Source organism: Anabrus simplex, chromosome 2 (genome assembly GCF_040414725.1).
Source record: "Anabrus simplex isolate iqAnaSimp1 chromosome 2, ASM4041472v1, whole genome shotgun sequence".
NCBI lineage: Eukaryota > Metazoa > Arthropoda > Insecta > Orthoptera > Tettigoniidae > Anabrus > Anabrus simplex.
Genome location: NC_090266.1, coordinates 45,080,279 through 45,100,247, shown reverse-complemented (window position 1 = coordinate 45,100,247; position 19,969 = coordinate 45,080,279). Strand labels below are relative to the sequence as shown.

Genomic DNA, 19,969 nt, shown 5'->3' with positions numbered 1-19,969 from the left:
ATTCTTTTATACACAGGGGCTAGTTTAGCAACTCTCCACTCATTTGGTATAGCTCCTTCAACCAAACAATAATCAAATAATTACTTTACTTATGCTACTATATCCCAACCCATTGTCTTTAGTATATCTCCAGAAATCAGATCAATTCCAGCCGCTTTTCTAGTTTTCAACTTTTGTATCTTACTGTAAATGTCATTGTTATCATATGTAAGTTTTAATACTTCTTTAACATGAGTCTTCTCCGCTATCTGGACATTATCCTTGTAACAAACTTTCTTTACATACCGCTAACCAAATACTTCTGCCTTTTGAAGATCCTCGCATACACACTCCACTTCTTCATTAATTATTCCTGGAATGTCCTTCTATGACTGCCAAATATGCTTGCCATCATGTTATCCTTAGCTGCCTTCTTTGCTAGATTCAATTTCCTAGTAAATTCCTTCAATTTCTCCTTACGTCCACAGCCATTTCTTACTCTATTTCTTTCCAATCTACACCTGCTTCTTAGCCTCTTTATTTCTCTATTATAATAAGGTGGGTTTTTACCATTCCTTACCACCCTTAAAGGTACAAACCTGTTTTCACATTCCTCAACAGTTGCTTTAAAACCATCCCAGAGTCTGTTTACATCTTTATTTACCGTTTTCCACCGATAATAGTTACTTCTTAAAAACTGTCTCATGCCTGCTTTATCAGCCATATGGTACTGCCTAATAGTCCTACTTTTAAGACTTTCCTTTCTATCACATTTATTTTTAACTACGACAAAAACAGCTTCATGATCACTAATACCATCTCTTACTTCGGTTTCCCTATAGAGCTCATCTGATTTTACCAGCACCACATCCAGAATATTTTTCCCTCTATTTGGTTCCATCACTTTCTGACGCTGCTGTCCTTCCCATATAAGCTTATTTGCAATTTGTTGTCATGCTTCCTGTCGTTCGCATTTCATTCCCAATCGACATCTGGTAAATTTGGGTCTCCCGCTACAATCACATTCCTTTCCATGTCGTTTCCCACATAGCTTATTATCTTATCAAATAATTCTGAATCCATGTCAGCGCTACCCCTTCCCGGTCTGTACACTCCAAAGATATCAAGTTGCCTATTATCTTTAGAAATGACCCTTACACCTAGAATTTCATGTTTGTTATCTTTAACTTTTTCGTAGCTTACAAATTCTTCTTTCACCAGAATTAATACTCCCCCTCCTACCATTCCTATCCTATCTCTACGATACACACCCCAGTTCTGTGAGAAAATGTCTGCATCCATTATATCATTTCGTAGCCATGATTCAACTCCTATTACAATATCTGGTAAATATATATCTATTAAGTTACTTGATTCCATTCTTTCTTTACAATACTTCTACAGTTCAACACTGACATTTTTATGTCATCCCTACTTGACTTCCAGATCTCTGTACCCTTATCACCGCCCCCTAGACCACATCGTTTCCTTGAATGTACCACCCTATTACCCTTGCAAACAAATTTCCTAACTTATACGTACCACTGTCGTTTAAGTGAAGGCCATCTGAGCGCAGACCCCTATGTCCTACCCACCCATTAGGATCTAGAAATTTCACTCCCAGTTTCCTACATACCCGCTCCATAGTCTCATTTAAATCCCCAATCACCCTCCAGTCAGTATCCCTCCCACACAGTATTCCACTGATAACAATCTCCGCTTCCTTAAACTTCCTCGTGCTGCATTTACCAGATCCCACACATCCCAAACTATGTTGGTATTCATACCAGCTTGCCTTACGTTGTTGGTACCAACGTGAAACACTACCACCTTCTACTTCCCCTTCTTCTCTTCTACTTTCCTCAACATCTGATTCAACCTAATTCGTGGATAACACTCTACCCTGGTTCCCTTTCCTCCACACACTTTCCGCATGTCTAACGATGGAATCCCCCATGACCAGAGCTTCAACCCTGCCCACCTAATTTGATCCTCTCCCCTCCTGGTCAGCCCTATCTTTCCTTATAGCTGCAGAAGATACTTCCTCCTCCCTTTTCTCCCTCCCATGACCCTGTTCCACCTGTCTTTTCCTATCCACTCCTCTACATTTCCCTTTCCTACCTTTTCCCTTCCTCCTACTTCCACACATCTCAGCAACAGTTGCATGTTCCTCATCTTCCCACTCTTGTTCTACCTGGAGTGACTCGTGCCGATTTCTCACAGGCACCTGTCCTGTATTCTGATCCTGAATAGAGCCCTTAGCCTGCAATCTCCTTCCCCTTAGAATATTAGACCACCTGTGTTCTACAGTTCCCTCCTTTCCTTCCCCTCCCTCTTTTCCACCTACTGTAATCTGTACATTGTTTGAGAATTTCATGTTTGTTATCTTTAACTTTTTCGTAGCTTACAAATTCTTCTTTCACCAGAATTAATACTCCCCCTCCTACCATTCCTATCCTATCTCTACGATACACACCCCAGTTCTGTGAGAAAATGTCTGCATCCATTATATCATTTCGTAGCCATGATTCAACTCCTATTACAATATCTGGTAAATATATATCTATTAAGTTACTTGATTCCATTCTTTCTTTACAATACTTCTACAGTTCAACACTGACATTTTTATGTCATCCCTACTTGACTTCCAGATCTCTGTACCCTTATCACCGCCCCCTAGACCACATCGTTTCCTTGAATGTACCACCCTATTACCCTTGCTGTCTTTTGTAAGAATACTAATTATCTCCCTCAAACTCTCCAACTCCTCCCTCATTCCCCTCAATGGCTCGCCACACCCACAGTTCCTACCTTTGCACTCCTTAGCCATTCTTTACGAAAAAATGAAAACAAAAGGAAAAGTAAAATAACTTATGTGCAAACAATGAACGGAGGGAAATATTGTCTGGGATAGTACTTATAGATCACACGACAAAAAGGTAATTAATACACGACTACACTACAGTACTACTTAGTTGTACTCTATTTTTATCCTACAACACCCTAACAGGATAAAAATTGCTGTAATTACTGAATACCGAAAGGAATACACAAGAATTACACAAATCTGAACTGCATTTAAGCCTCTCCTAATTGCAATTACACTACAATTCCAACAACAGAATTTTAGTAATAGTTTCTACGGATACCTCTACTATACCACAAAAATATTTTACAATAATAAAATAAGCACGCTAACTTCTAATAAGATAGTAGTCGTATACTACTGTACAGTACAATACAATAATTTTAAACAACGTTCAGGCGTATCCTAATTATAATACCGGTACCGTATGTCACTACTAAGCACAAACAGAATTGAAAATTTCAAGTTTGAAATTTGATAGAACTACTGTACTCAAAGATTACCAACAAAGCTAAGTGCTTAGACAGTTTATTGTTAGTACTATGCTGTAATAGATACACACTCAAAGATATACACGAATCTAGCAGGAAATACTGTACTGTCTAAATATAATATATCTACACTACAATTCTCAGCTGAAATGTGGTTATATGAATTTTTACCGCCGGTTGTTTACTATTCTTTTCCCTACTACGCGGGACGGAGAATAAAAGTGTTGTCTACAATAATTTCTGTCAAAACTACGCCGGGGGCTTGAACTGCAATATTATTGGGATATTGGACACGTCATCGTTCGTGAACCATGGGCAACGGTTGAGTGGCCTAGTAAGTGGTCCTGAGAGTCGGTATACCAGTTGCTATGGAATAGGAGTGGGCATCTCGGACATATTCTGAGTCATGGCTCTCCTTGTGCTCAGGCGGCTGGGACTATTCAATCCACCGGTGGTCCATAACGCCTTAGAGGAGAGATCCTCACTTGGACTATGTGTAATTAGGGTAGCATCCTGCTTCATGAATTTACCGAGCTCAGAACATTTTTAAGTAAGCCTCGGACCTATGGGAGTAACGGAGTCCCGCTCCCATTTGACAGGCGAGGGACTCCTTGGAAAGAACTTGGCGAACGAAAAGGAATTCGACGGGGAGCTATCAATATTAATGGGGCTTATGGAAGAAAGAAATTAGAACTGGCTGAGTCAGCAAAGAGGCTGCATCTGGATGTGCTAGGAGCTCGAGAGGGTAAAGCACTCTCTATCGCCGAATTACAGTTAAAGATAAATTAAATTTTACAAAGGCTGAAAAAGGTCTACATGTTTCAAGAGATAGGTTACATATTAAAGGTTTCGGACCTGTCCCGCGGGTTAAACTGCTGAGCTAGCAAGAAATAAAGATGTTAAACGGCCATTACCTTGTTGAAGAGCGGCTGCCCGAAGGAAGAGGCGCTACCCGCCCCCTGCTACACGTCCATACACTAAGCTAGAAGTTGTTGAAGTGGCGAAGAGCCGTGAAATTCAGCCGTTTTTAAACCCTCGGGGAAGATTCGAGACCTTTCATGAATAAACACGCCACACCCTCTTTCTTTATTGGTTGATATCAAACGGTACACACAAAATCGAAGAAGAACCACATGATTGGTCAAAATTTAATTACAGAAATTCTTGATTGGTTAAAACCAAAACCGACAGACAGAAAAGATTATTACTGCCAACCCACAAATGAAAGAACGAAATTTAGTAAAGTGAAAAACTTATGAATACAAAATTTCTTCAAATAAAGTTCCTTCACTTCGCACCAGGGTGCATGATCATAGTTTTTTGGTAGAGACATCTATAAGAGAAAGTCCACACTTCTTGATCATTAGAAAACAAAACACGTTGAAATCCACCCAGTATTGACAACTTGGTAATCACAAAATTTTACTGTAGTGACATCTTCTGAGAAACTTATGAGTTAGTTCAGTTTTTAAAGTTCGGAGTTTCTCCAGTAGAGGAGGATTTATTGGCGCAAGATTTAAAATTGCGGCGTAGCGGTGTACCGCCCGGTACAGATTGTATTTCCTCCATAATAGCATATGTACCTTAGCTATCAGAAACTTTCTGATACTATTTTTGGACTATTTGAGTGTGATATATTGAACCCTTAAGCTTACAGTTCCATCGTTGGTCGTCGTCCTCCCCGGCTGCCTCAGTAGAGCAATATCGAATTCTTAGATCTTGTTATCATAGTTGGTTTTTCTGTCACTACATTGACCAAACGATAGGGTTCAGAAGAGAGCCTAACTACTTTAAATGAGGAACGCAAATGTGCTTACTAAAATATTTATTCAAATTAAATCACGATAAAATATATTAAATTAGCCAGGAAAGTCACTTAATAATTTTATAATATGTTTTAATGCAGTCACAATGCATAACGTGAGTGTTACCTTTTTCATTATTGTTTATTGCTTGACATTATATTTCAAGGACTGAAAAAGTATTATAGAATTCGTGGACAGCAAATACCAGAAACGAGAATAAAACCTGACAATCGGGCAGCCTTGATCCAAACGATAACTGAGAGTTAATCCACACGATCCATGGAAAATCTGACCTTCAGCAAGTAGATTTCTAGATTTATATTTAATTAAGGTTATCCTATCGGATATTGGAACAACCCCCGAATGGACCCCTAATCGAACCAAATCGACTATCAGTTGCTTTGGATAGGTTGCGAAATATTACTAGAAAGCATGGTGTTCATTACAAGTTAACAGCAACTGTCATAATCAAAAATAAAATTCCAACATATCTTGTATCTCATGACACCCTTTAAGTTACAGAAAAATTCCGATGCTGAAACATGTATCACCCCAAACACATGTTCAGAAGGAACCAACAATACTTGATCCGAGGGGATCTTACTTTCCGTCGTCCTGATGGAACAATACTGCAAATTGCAGGAAAACATTAATTATTCATTATGCATTTAGAAGAAATGCCAAACACTGAAGCTAAAGAAAAGTGATAAGTTACTTGAAAATGTTCTTACTAAAGCAACTTTCAAGTTCTAAAACGATTATGTCGTTAAGTTCCTCAACATACAAGTCCACAATCCAAACAAATGAAGAAATCTTTCCAATTTTCTATAATTACTACTACCATCACAAACCTGTCTACCTACACTTGTCCCATTAAATTACAAGTAATCGGTAGATCAACGTCTCACCAAAAATAAAGTGAATAACGAAAAATTAAAATGAAATATATATTAACAGCTGACGAATCGAAACCGCATTCGTAGTGTAAATCCTGCATAAATCAACTAAGTGTCAACACACGGCATTATCAATATATATACCGGACATCCGAACAATAAATCTAGAAGTGAAGAAAGATTAAAATATAAAACGAAAATTCATCGAACTTGAACACGCGCTGCTAAACAGTAATGATCAGTCTCCATTAGCCAGGTTCCCACGTGCGACAACCCTCACATTCTTGCCACTACTGATGCAACGCTATCATGGGAGCAACTTCTGGATAGTAAAAGGTATGCCGAAACCTGGCCTGAATAGTACCTGCTAATATCCTTTCACATTCTTATCCACTACTGCAAACACTAACATCGTTCAAGTCGATTCGCAAAAATGACTAACATATGACTTGACTACATACAGACGACGTCCTAATCCTGTCGTTGAGCCTACACTACAATGTCTACTCATCCTTAAATTAATAATACACGCAGCATCCTAAATCTATCGTTGAGCCAACGTTATGATATCTACACATCATGTACACTGTCAGGCGAAATCGAAACTTTAATCACAATCCCGGATAATTAAATATAATACCCGTTGAACCTCTTAACACTTGAAATGAAATTCGCCACAGAATGAACTCGAACCTGGAAATATAACTATGTCCATTTCTTACAATAAAGCGTGAAATAGAAATTAAACATGTCCGAATAGTTTATTCTATTCCTTATTACATTCTCAACACATGCAGTGAAGTTCGATAAATAAAAACAAACTCGACTCTCGCATGATTTTACGTAATATCACTGAAAACGGTAATCACTACCATCACGATATCCACGGCATAACTCAAGTGTGAGGCTCCAAATGGCCTATCCAAACATGCATCACCGTGAACTATCCAGTGAAGTAACTTTTCATCAATCTATTCAAGCTAAACTATCATTCTAATAAAATTAATTTTTCACACCCGCAATGTTTCTAGTCAGCGATAATTTCGTCTCGTAAAAATACAGAATAGAATACGATTTGCAGTAATCAAATATTACCTTAACCGTGTGTCAGAATGTACTTTGTTCGTGAGGTCGGCTATCACAAAATGCACTTTGCTGGTACCACATAGAATCGTCACTTAGACTTCATTGCAAAAAATCTACTGTCTCATATAAATAGTAATCATGGGAGAACATCAACTTGTAATTAAAATAGTCGTTACAACGCGCTAACTTGGTTTTGACCACCTTTAAATTCGTCAGCTGTCTTGGATTGCTTACAGGACATCGTCATCTTACACAGCCTGTCTCAGAAATATCAAATCAAATAAAATCCAAATCTCTTTATTTGCAAATGAGGTGTCTACCTCGGTGGCAAATGGTACACTAAAATACATTATTGTCAAGCACTAAATTTTAAATTAACAAGAGAAGAAAATACAAATTTTCTAGAATACAATAATATACAATTTATGCTAACAATTTTTTTCTATTAAACAAATAGATCATCCTTAATAAATTGATATTGTTTACAAAATTGTACTTATGATATCTCCTATACCTCTTAACATACACCCTGTCACCAAAATGCCTCTCCGTCGAAAGACAGGGCCTTTTGTTCTCAGCCTCCTGTTCATTATACATCACTCATAATGTACAGGCTTACTCTGCCTTTAACATCTTCCTAACTATTCTCATAATATTTCATTTCCATTACAATCCATTTCTCCTGTTTGAAATTTGTTTTAATACAAGTAATACCATGACCAACAACTTTATAAGGATCTCACACTTAACTTCTCTAAATTTTCCTGACCTCAAGAGAAAAATAGCATACCGTGATTTTCTTTATAACAAATACACGGTGTCACAAAATTTAAGTTTTCCAAAAGTAAATGCCAAATTTATCAGACTTCACTGGATTTCGATATAAATCGCAAATCTCGCTTGACGTTACTGCTGAGCACATAATTTATCAACTCAATTTTATCCTGACGTGATTATTATTATTTTGGATAATTTGACACATGCCTTTATCACGTTCACAACGGCTATTTTCATTATAATATTTAAAACTTCACCTTTAACATTTTTCTAAAGAAATTTAAACGCATTTTAAATTTTGCGCACTGACATGAATAATAGACAGTTCGCCTGAACATTATTATACACTTAATTTCTACACACGCCACATATTAATTTAACGGGACAAGCATTACATTTCTAACTATAGCATGGTATTTAAATTAGACAGACCATGTAACTGCGTCGTGGGCACGGAGCTATCTTGGCTCCATTTTGGGCCAGCTTGCCTCAAACACTTAGCCCTTCGTATTTGGGGAAAATATTCTGCTCTTATTATATAATTTATTATTGCACGGATTCTACACTTTAATTGATCTAACACGCGTAAATAATAACTTATTCTAGACACACACAATATGTACAACTGCCCCGTTTCGTGCAGAGGACCCAACACTCGTCTGTGAGAGCCTCCAACTCCCCTTACGCCAGGTGTTTAAAAGATATGAAGCTCGCAGGTTATCTGTGCCATTCTACAGATCCCTTTGCAGATTACAAAAATACACCGTCTCACAGTAATTTAACGAAAGCTATCTATGAATTCGCTGTTTCCATTTGAGTAGTTAAGGAATCCTATACCAATTCAACTAATAATTTTATTTTGTCATTTACCACTTGGTAAAAATATTCTACCTCGAGCCAACTACCTGAATAAATCTCACAAGTTTATTAAAGGAACAGTTCAAGACCTGTACTTAATGTTGCCCAATGGAGGTTCACCCTCGCGAACTAGCCTACAGCAAAGTGTGTGTGTGTTGTCCTGAGGTGGGGGTATTTAAAGACTTCCAACGGACACTTTCTTGGTCGTGATGTATTGTGGTGTAATAACACAGTTTGATAACCACTGGACCGATTTATTCGAGACTCACTCCAAAAATTCCAAGTCAAAATTTTCAAGTCAGGATGGTGGTGTTTGCTGATTTTTCCCGTCCCTTTAACGGGCGTAATTAATTAATTTCGTGCAGGTGATTTCGCGTGAATTTTGATTACGCGAACTTGACACGCGCTTCCTTCACGGCCAACATAGATGCCAATTTTTCTCCAGGCCTAATTAAATACTTTAGCTTTAGCTTCATTAAATATTTCTTAAATTCTTAATTATTTCTTCGTTAATGATAGTGCCGAAATCTCTCGCAACGAGGGTTATTATCTAGAAGCTCATTATTAATTACCATAGGTCAGCCGAAGTGTTCCGACCTCGTCCGAGTGGGTGGGCCGCTTGCTCCCTACGGTGAGTTCTCTTGCCACGGAACGTGAGATCAGCTTGCAAGAAAGAATTACGGTTGCGCTCGTAATTGCACCTTGTAGTTGCAATTTTTTAGTTGCAATATTTGCCAGGCTGAGTGGCTCAGACGGTTGTGGCGCTGGCCTTCTGACCCCAACTTGGCAGTTTCGATCCTGGCTCAGTACGGTGGTATTTGAAGGTGCTCAAATACGTCAGCCTCGTGTTGGTAGATTTACTGGCACGTGAAAGAACTCCTGCGGGACTAAATTCCGGCACCTCGGCGTCTCCGAAAACCGTAAAAGAGTAGTAAGTGGGACGTAAAGCAAATAATATTAGTTGGAATATTTAGCAAGGCAGAATTATGGGTTCAGTATGGTCTGTGAGTCGGTTTCCGTTTGTTCAGCAATAACCTTTGTTTGCTGGTAATATCATGCTTCCTTACTCTCGTCTTCAGCTCGTTCCACAAATGCTCGATTGGACTGAGGTCTGGGAACTGCACTGAGGTTTTCAGGGTGTGTGGTGTATGATAGAGCAGCCAGAGATGGACAATTTCTACAGTATGTTTGGGATCATTATCTTGCTGGAAATAGTAATTGTCCCCTTGCCCAGTTTGTCGGTACTCTTCTGCACATTTTCCTTCAATATATTCATCTAACGAAATCTATCCATTATTACAGAGTTCTCATACACCTGAACCTGCCATTGGGCTCCTTACCATTGCTCCACCTCCTCCATACTTCGCAGTAGCCTGGATATTTTTGATGTCCAGCTCAGTATTAGACTTTATCCAGACCAACACTCGTCCATCATTGTGAAATGTATTAAATTTACTTTCGTTGCTAATAAAAATCGGTCCCAAAATCCATTATCTTTTCCTTCATACTCTACCCATGCATGGTAATTTAGGGCAACTATTACATAATTTGTTTTCACAAACAGATCTGACATATTCTGAGTCGTCGCCCTCCTTGTGCTCAGGCGGCCAGGACTATACAATTCACCGGTGGTCCATAACCCGTTAGAGGAGAGATCCTCACATGGACTATGTGCAAGTAGGGCAGCATCCTGCTTCATGAATTTACCGAGCTCAGAACACTTTAAGCAAGCCTCGGACCTATGGGAGTAATGGAGTCCCACTCCCATTTGACAGGCGAGGGACTCCTTGGAAACAACTTGGCGAACGAAATGGAATTCGATGGGGAGCTATCAATATTAATGGGGCTTATGGAAGAAAGAAATTAGAACTGGCTGAGTCAGCAAAGAGGCTGCATCTGGATGTGCTAGGAGTAAGTGATATTCGGGTAAGGGGAGATAATGAGGAAGAGATAGGAGATTATAAAGTGTACTTGACGGGTGTTAGAAAGGGAAGGGCAGAGTCTGGGGTAGGGCTCTTTATCAGGAATACCATTGCACGCAACATAGTTTCGGTTAGGCACGTAAATGAGCGAATGATGTGGGTAGATTTGTCAGTGGGAGGAATTAGGACAAGAATTGTGTCCGCGTATTCACCATGTGAGGGTGCAGATGAGGATGAAGTTGACAAGTTTTATGAAGCATTGAGTGACATCGTAGTCAGGGTCAACAGCAAGGATAGAATAGTGCTAATGGGCGATTTCAATGCGAGAGTTGGGAATAGAACTGAAGGATACGAAAGGGTGATTGGTAAATGTGGGGAAGATATGGAAGCTAATGGGAACGGGAAGCGTTTGCTGGACTTCTGTGCTAGTATGGGTTTAGCTGTTACGAATACATTCTTCAAGCATAAGGCTATTCACCGCTACACATGGGAGGCTAGGGGTACCAGATCCATAATAGACTATATCTTAACACACTTTGAATTCAGGAAATCTTTTAGGAATGTACGAGTTTTTCGGGGATTTTTCGATGATACAGACCACTATCTGATCTGTAGTGAACTAAGTATCTCTAGGCCTAGGGTAGAGAAAGTGAAATCTGTCTGCAAACGAATAAGGGTAGAAAATCTCCAGGGCGAGGAAATTAGACAGAAGTACATGGATATGATTAGTGAGAAGTTTCGAACAGTAGACAGTAAGCAGGTTCAGGATATAGAAAGTGAATGGGTGGCATACAGGGATGCTGTAGTAGAAACAGCAAGGGAATGCCTAGGAACAACTGTGTGTAAAGATGGGAAAAGGCGAACATCTTGGTGGAATGATGAAGTGAGAGCAGCCTGTAAACGTAAAAAGAAGGCTTATCAGAAATGGCTCCAAACAAGGGCCGAGGCAGACAGAGATTGGTACGTAGATGAAAGAAACAGAGCGAAACAAATAGTTGTTGAATCCAAAAAGAAGTCATGGGAAGATTTTGGTAATAACCTGGAAAGGCTAGGTCAAGCAGCAGGGAAACCTTTCTGGACAGTAATAAAGAATCTTAGGAAGGGAGGGAAAAAGGAAATGAACAGTGTTTTGAGTAATTCAGGAGAACTCATAATAGATCCCAGGGAATCACTGGAGAGGTGGAGGGAATATTTTGAACATCTTCTCAATGTAAAAGGAAATCATCATGGTGGTGTTGCAAACAGCCAAGCTCATGGGGAGGATGAAAATGATGTTGGTGAAATTATGCTTGAGGAAGTGGAAAGGATAGTAAATAAACTCCATTGTCATAAGGCAGCAGGAATAGATGAAATTAGACCTGAAATGGTGAAGTATAGTGGGAAGGCAGGGATGAAATGGCTTCATAGGGTAGTAAAATTAGCGTAGAGTTTTGGTAAGGTACCTTCAGATTGGACAAAAGCAGTAATTGCACCTATCTATAAGCAAGGGAACAGGAAGGATTGCAATAACTATCGAGGTATCTCATTGATTAGTATACCAGGCAAAGTATTCACTGGCATCTTGGAAAGGAGGGTGCGATCAGTCGTTGAGAGGAAGTTGGATGAAAACCAGTGTGGTTTCAGACCACAGAGAGGCTGTCAGGATCAGATTTTCAGTATGCGCCAGGTAATTGAGAAATGCTACGAGAGGAATAGGCAGTTGTGTTTATGTTTCGTAGATCTAGAGAAAGCATATGACAGGGTACCGAGGGAAAAGATGTTCGCTATACTGGGGGACTATGGAATTAAAGGTAGATTACTAAAATCAATCAAAGGCATTTATGTTGACAATTGGGCTTCAGTGAGAATTGATGGTAGAATGAGTTCTTGGTTCAGGGTACTTACAGGTGTTAGACAAGGCTGTAATCTTTCACCTTTGCTGTTTGTAGTTTACATGGATCATATGTTGAAAGGTATAAAATGGCAGGGAGGGATTCAGTTAGGTGGAAATGTAGTAAGCAGTTTGGCCTATGCTGACGACTTGGTCTCAATGGCAGACTGTGCCGAAAGCCTGCAGTCTAACATCTTGGAACTTGAAAATAGATGCAATGAGTATGGTATGAAAATTAGCCTCTCGAAGACTAAATTGATGTCAGTAGGTAAGACATTCAACAGAACTGAATGTCAGATTGGTGATACAAAGCTAGAACAGGTCGATAATTTTAAGTATTTAGGTTGTGTGTTTTCCCAGGATGGTAATATAGTAAGAGAGGTTGAATCAAGGTGTAGTAAAGCTAATGCAGTGAGCTCGCAGTTGCGATCAGCAGTATTCTGTAAGAAGGAAGTCAGCTCCCAGACGAAACTATCTTTACATCGGTCTGTTTTCAGACCAACTTTGCTTTACGGGAGCGAAAGCTGGGTGGACTCAGGTTATCTTATTCATAAGTTAGAAGTAACAGACATGAAAGTAGCAAGAATGATTGCTGGTACAAACAGGTGGGAACAATGGCAGGAGGGAACTCGGAATGAAGAGATAAAGGGTAATTTAGCAATGAGCTCGATGGATGAAGCTGTACGCATAAACTGGCTTCGGTGGTGGGGTCATGTGAGGCGAATGGAGGAGGATATGTTACCTTGGAGAATAATGGACTCTGTTATGGAGGGTAAGAGAAGTAGAGGGAGACCGAGACGGCGATGGTTAGACTCTGTTTCTAACGATTTAAAGATAAGAGGTATAGAACTAAATGAGGCCACAACACTAGTTGCAAATCGAGGATTGTGGCGACGTTTAGTAAATTCTCAGAGGCTTGCAGACTGAACGCTGAAAGGCATAACGGTCTATAATGATAATGTATGTATGTATGTATGTAAACAGATCTATAGATGGAATAGTTGGATAAGAAACTCCAGAAGTCACTTACCAGGTTTGAAGTCTCGTCCTCCCAACTTTCATTGCATCGCCGGCTGAACTCATAAAGCATACGGGCAATGGAATGTTCGAAAAAGAAAATAGGCGCTACATAAAATATAACGAAAGTAGGATTCTCTATAATGTGAGAGGAGTACACTAATATTATTAAATGAGAAGAATCTTCGTTAAAATATATTTGCTAAACATTTATTATACTGATAAAATCACACGAGATGGTGCCATACTACAACACATAAACAAGAAACAATCGAGAATAACGCAAAAATTATTTATATAGTATGCCTTGATGTCCTTGTAGTTTATTCATTGTTGTAGTTGGTCCTCGGCATACCTCAAATCATTTGATTAATACACACTGATACGTGGATTTATTTATCTATAACAGTGATGCTATATGCCATCTATCCTGTTGATAATTTAATTTATCATAAATTATAATTAATCATGTCTTTAATTAATTATTAATCATGATTTGGAAAGGATTTATATCATAAGTACATTTACTTTACACACGAGATTGCATCGCCGCATATCGAACACATGGTCGATTTGACCGTGACAATTATATATTACACTGAACCCATACGTGTATCCTGGGTTTACCTAAAAAAAATTTTTTATCAGCCAACGCTGAAATCGAACCCATCACCATAGAACACTTTGGGGAATAATAAAACTTGTAAACACATTATATAGAAAAATATCAAACATATATCATACAATACATCTTGAAGATATGGCTTAATCAAGCCATAGTATCTGGTTAAATTCTTCGCTCAAACATGGGTCGAACTCAAGTACTCCAGCTTCCAAGGTAAAAAGTTTAAAACTCCAATCACGAGCTAATTTAATGCATAAACATGGGAAAGGATCTATCCTTCCCAAAATCAGAAAATTATCCGCGTTACTCATAACGTATCATTAGAATGGAATTGAGACTGCATTGGCGAACGAGAGGGATCCAGCAGGTAGACATTAAGTTTATTGGGACAACGGAATCTTCCTCAGACCCTACAAGTCCTCACGTAGTAAAACTGTCAATCATGACAACAGCTGTGTGTCCAGCTCCGTGTCCAGCTCCGTGGCTACAAAAACACATTGAACTCGCCATTTCTTTCTTTCTTTCTTTCTTTCTTTCTTTCTTTCTTTCTTTCTTTCTTTCTTTTATATATCATCTCGGTTTGTTCTCAAGTACGCATTCATTTGACAGCCATTACTTCTTATTATTCATATTTGGCTATATATTCAGCCTAATTCAATATATCACAACAGCCATAAGTATTATAATCTTTTATCATTCCAACGTCTCAAAAATTCACAAGCTTTACCCTACCTATCATACCACTGCACCTCAAATCCGTTCTATTAATTTACAGAGAAGACTCCATTCTTATAGGTTATTTAATTCTTCTCGCATATCTATATAATTCTCATAATACCTCGGTTTGGGACATCTTCAATGATCATCTATTATCATACGGGATTTATAAATACCTGAATCACCTTGAAGCAAACATATAGTTTATATTCAAACTACTATGAAAATCTTTACCAGATAGCAACATTACGAAGAAGTTATAAGTTTAGCTAAAGCGCCATTCTTCTTAAAATATGTGCTTCATCTACACTAAGAATTTATGGGATCTATATAATAATTCATGCAAATAAGCCTGCTAAATATCAACGATTATTCTTAAATCACTTGAAAACCCTATTTAAAATAATAAATAGTCTTTTCCCAGTCACACGCGTATAGTGTTCCCTACATTTAATATTGTTGTTAATTATAACATTTTAATATTTACAAAAAGAAAAATTGCTACTGGCATGCAAATCTCGTGGTTTAATGTATTCAAAATCAGTTGTACTTGTCAAATACTGGGTATGGTTTGCCGTCATCTCGCGGTGCATCTAAGGTTTTTACTCCGTCATGATGAGCGGTCTTCTCTTTGATAGTCCTTGGTTCCTCTTCGTACTATCACGATCCATGTCTCGAACTGTGGTCTTCTTAGTTGAATCGCTGGACGTTCGCTGTAGAAATGACTGCAGGCACTTAGGCGCGATTCTTGTAGGCTCCAGATCTCGGGGTTCGACGAACACTCACGAACATAAGGCAAAAATGGGAAATCAGTTATTAAACACTGTTTATGTACTTTCAAAGGAATCTACTGATGATAAGATCCACCACTAACTTTAAATAGATTAATGTAAATAGTGGCTAATTTGTAGAAATCACTGTTCATTTCCCCATTAATCACACAGTCTATCATCACGAGTGTCCAGGGAGTATGTAAACGCTAATATTGTCAGGAATAATTCTTTAATTTTATTGGATGTCACTCACTCTTAAAATGCTTTAGATCGGTCACTAATAATTACTGAACGTAATTAGCTGTCTCACTACCTCTAAACAACCTGACGCGTTTGCCCTTTCACTGATGATTGCACCATGAGCCGCAACTGACTGTTGTTGTTATTTAAAATGTTGCGATAAGACTTCTATTCATCAATACAGTACATTATCTGGTATCACACGGCTTATTTCGCGATATTTTACATCGCACTGATGTGTTTTTCTTCTGTGACACAACACTTCATACACTGATATCCAAGTTCACTCCTAACGTGTGAGTACTCCAGCTACACAAGGTCCTGGCTCTACTTATAGCCTCCGGACAAAATGATCATGGGGGAGGTAAATTATGCCCCTGCTGAAAATGAAGGTCCGGTAATCGGAATCTTTCAGCGACGTGAAAACATTCAAATTATAGCTTGTGACCTCTACTTTCTACTGATCACATATAAAACTAAAGCGATCAGTGGATCATTCACAATCTCAAAAGCGTCCTGTTAGAAAATCACGCGTCATGGTTCATCTCGCAAGATCTCCCACTTTTTTTTCCACATTTTGTCAGATTTCAGCAGTCATCTTTAATCTATGTACTACTGTATGACAAGCGTCATTACTGATCCACCATTAAAGTATTGCATTTATATGCATCAATAATTAGTATTAAATACATCGGTTCGATGAGGCCTGACTCATAAATTTCCAAAAAATATTTCAGATGAAGGTGTTCTTCTTCTTCCTCTTTCTAGTAAATTATGGTGAAGTGGCACCATAAGAGAGCGCGATTTCAAGGTTCAGCAGTACTGCGCTATCCCTTTCTCGTTACAACGCAGAAAACTGCTCCCTTCGGGCTGGGATATCGTAAATCACATCCCGGTTCGGCATGTAGACTGCTAATTACTACATTATATGTCATAGAATGTTGCGGAAAACGGCATATATAATTGACCAAACCTCCTAACATGCCTATGACATGGTGATGAACGGTTACAATACTCATTGTTAAACTGCAATCTGGCTACTTGATTTTTCTGCCTAATGCAGGTTTTTTCCTGCGGACACTACCTTTACACAATGCGCAATGAAGGATTTTTCTGATGGTTATACTTATGACTTGTTTACCGTAATATTCTTATACATGGGCTTTTATTTACGTCGCACTTATCTTCGGACTCTTCGTGACTGTCTTCATTACCATCCTCCTATCTCGTGTCGTCAGGTTGTGTGGTCGGCCTGATCTTTCGCTGCCTGCAAGGGTTCTGTTTGTTTTAAATCGCCGCATGACACTTTGGACTGTAGCACGGCTTGTATATATTATATCTGCGATTTCAGAATATGATTTACTTTGAACATGAAGCCGTTCCATAATATATCTCTCAGCAACCGTAGTTTCCTTGGTCTTGCGCACCATTCGGGTAACAATACCAGCTTGTACTCTGTACCGGTGCTGTGCACTGCTCATCGACTTCTTGTTAACAACTGCTGGACACTGAGTACGGAGGGGGGATGTATCCACTGCCTGTACATTTGAAGTGCAAACTAGGTGTATGAATACTTATGTCACTGGGTTAATCCAGACTAATTGCGTATTTCGTTATTATTTACAAACTTTTTCCTTTTATTCGCGTTGTGTCGTTTACGATGTTTTGTGATGAAGCATCTCCGTTTATGTTTTAGTGATCTGAACTGTGTACATAAGGCAATTAGTAATTTTGTGTCGATATCCGGCACAGTGTTAGCACAGTAAGGAATATACCTGCAAACAAAATGGGTATAATGGCGGGTAGTTCGTAGGAAATGTTGGGTGAGTGCAACGAATCGCAAGAAACGGCTTGCTTTCGCCAAAGGACATATATTTAAGGACGAGGACTTCTGGAATAGTCATATTTTCGGACGAAAGGAAATACAACGTATTTGGGTCAGATGGTAGGCGAATGGTTCGGCGGAAGAAAAATATAGAGGTGCAGCCGTAGAACCTTTTGCCCACAGTGAAACACGATGGGGGTTCCCTCTTGGCGCGGGGGTGCATGAGTGCAGCAGGTGTAGAATAATTACATGTCATAGAAGGAACAATAGATCACAAGATGTACATAAATATTTTAAAGGAAAATTTGAACACTAGTGCCGAGAAATCGGGTCTCCAAAGCACGTACATCTTTCAACAGGACAACGATCCGAAGCACGCTGCTTTAAATACTAAGCTGTGGCTATTATATAACATCCCATAACAACTCAGTACACTCCCTCAGTGTCCCGATATGAATCCAGTAGAACACCTGTGGAACGTATCAGGAAACGGCGAATTTCTAACAAGAACGACGAGAAACAAACTATTCAAGACGAATGGGACAGAATTCCATCCTCCACCACGGCTAACTTAATCCGCTCCATACTGCGAAAATAGCGAGCAGTTATTGCCAGGGTTGGTGCGTCATTACGGGCTTAGCCCCATCAGATTATTGGACATAAGAAATTAGAAATGTTATATTATCTGTATTTTAGATAATTAATTTAATGAGACCAAATTTATTTCTGAGGACCACTATCCTGAAGTAATCAATGAATTGAGAAATTTAAAGTATGATTGCATTACATGTTTCGTGCGTTTATCCTGACACAAGGGCTAATTCGCTCTCGGCCTTCACAGTGAGTATTGGTAACTGTTTTGAAGGTTAGGAACGTTTGAGGGAGTGAATGTTTCAATGTACACTGACTGACAGAGCAAATGCAACACCAAGAAGGAGTGGTTCGAAAGGGATGAAAGTTGGGGAAAAAACAGAGACGGCACGGACGAATAATTGATGTTTATTTCAAACCGATATGCAGGTTACACAATGCGCACGGCATCGACTCAGTAGGATGTAGGACCACCGCGAGCGGCGATGCACGCAGAAACACGTCGAGGTACAGAGTCAATAAGAGTGCGGATGGTGTCCTGAGGGATGGTTCTCCATTCTCTGTCAACCATTTGCCACAGTTGGTCGTCCGTACGAGGCTGGGGCAGAGTTTGCAAACGGCGTCCAATGAGATCCCACACGTGTTCGATTGGTGAGAGATCCGGAGAGTACGCTGGCCACGGAAGCATCTGTACACCTCGTAGAGCCTGTTGGGAGATGCGAGCAGTGTGTGGGCGGGCATTATCCTGCTGAAACAGAGCATTGGGCAGCCCCTGAAGGTACGGGAGTGCCACCGGTCGCAGCACATGCTGCACGTAGCGGTGGGCATTTAACGTGCCTTGAATACGCACTAGAGGTGACGTGGAATCATACGCAATAGCGCCCCAAATCATGATGCCGCGTTGTCTAGCGGTAGGGCGCTCCACAGCTACTGCCGGATTTGACCTTTCTCCACGCCGACGCCACACTCGTCTGCGGTGACTATCACTGACAGAACAGAAGCGTGACTCATCGGAGAACAGAAGCGTGACTCATCGGAGAACACGACGTTCCGCCATTCCCTCATGCAAGTCGCTCTAGCCCGGCACCATGCTAGGCGTGCACGTCTATGCTGTGGAGTCAATGGTAGTCTTCTGAGCGGACGCCGGGAGTGCAGGCCTCCTTCAACCAATCGACGGGAAATTGTTCTGGTCGATATTGGAACAGCCAGGGTGTCTTGCACATGCTGAAGAATGGCGGTTGACGTGGCGTGCGGGGCTGCCACCGCTTGGCGGCGGATGCGCCGATCCTCGCGTGCTGACGTCACTCGGGCTGCGCCTGGACCCCTCGCACGTGCCACATGTCCCTGCGCCAACCATCTTCGCCACAGGCGCTGCACCGTGGACACATCCCTATGGGTATCGGCTGCGATTTGACAAAGCGACCAACCTGCCCTTCTCAGCCCGATCACCATACCCCTCGTAAAGTCGTCTGTCTGCTGGAAATGCCTCCGTTGACGGCGGCCTGGCATTCTTAGCTATACACGTGTCCTGTGGCACACGACAACACGTTCTACAATGACTGTCGGCTGAGAAATCACGGTACGAAGTGGGCCATTCGCCAACGCCGTGTCCCATTTATCGTTCGCTACGT

At 40.1% G+C, this 19,969-nt stretch overlaps 1 protein-coding gene across 6 annotated transcripts in view; it reads left to right on the top strand.

The window, feature by feature from the left end:
- Window positions 1-19,969, top strand: part of DPCoAC (dephosphocoenzyme A carrier) — a 569,632-nt gene that overhangs the window by 187,093 nt on the left and 362,570 nt on the right. The gene's annotated exons all lie outside the window — the stretch shown is intronic.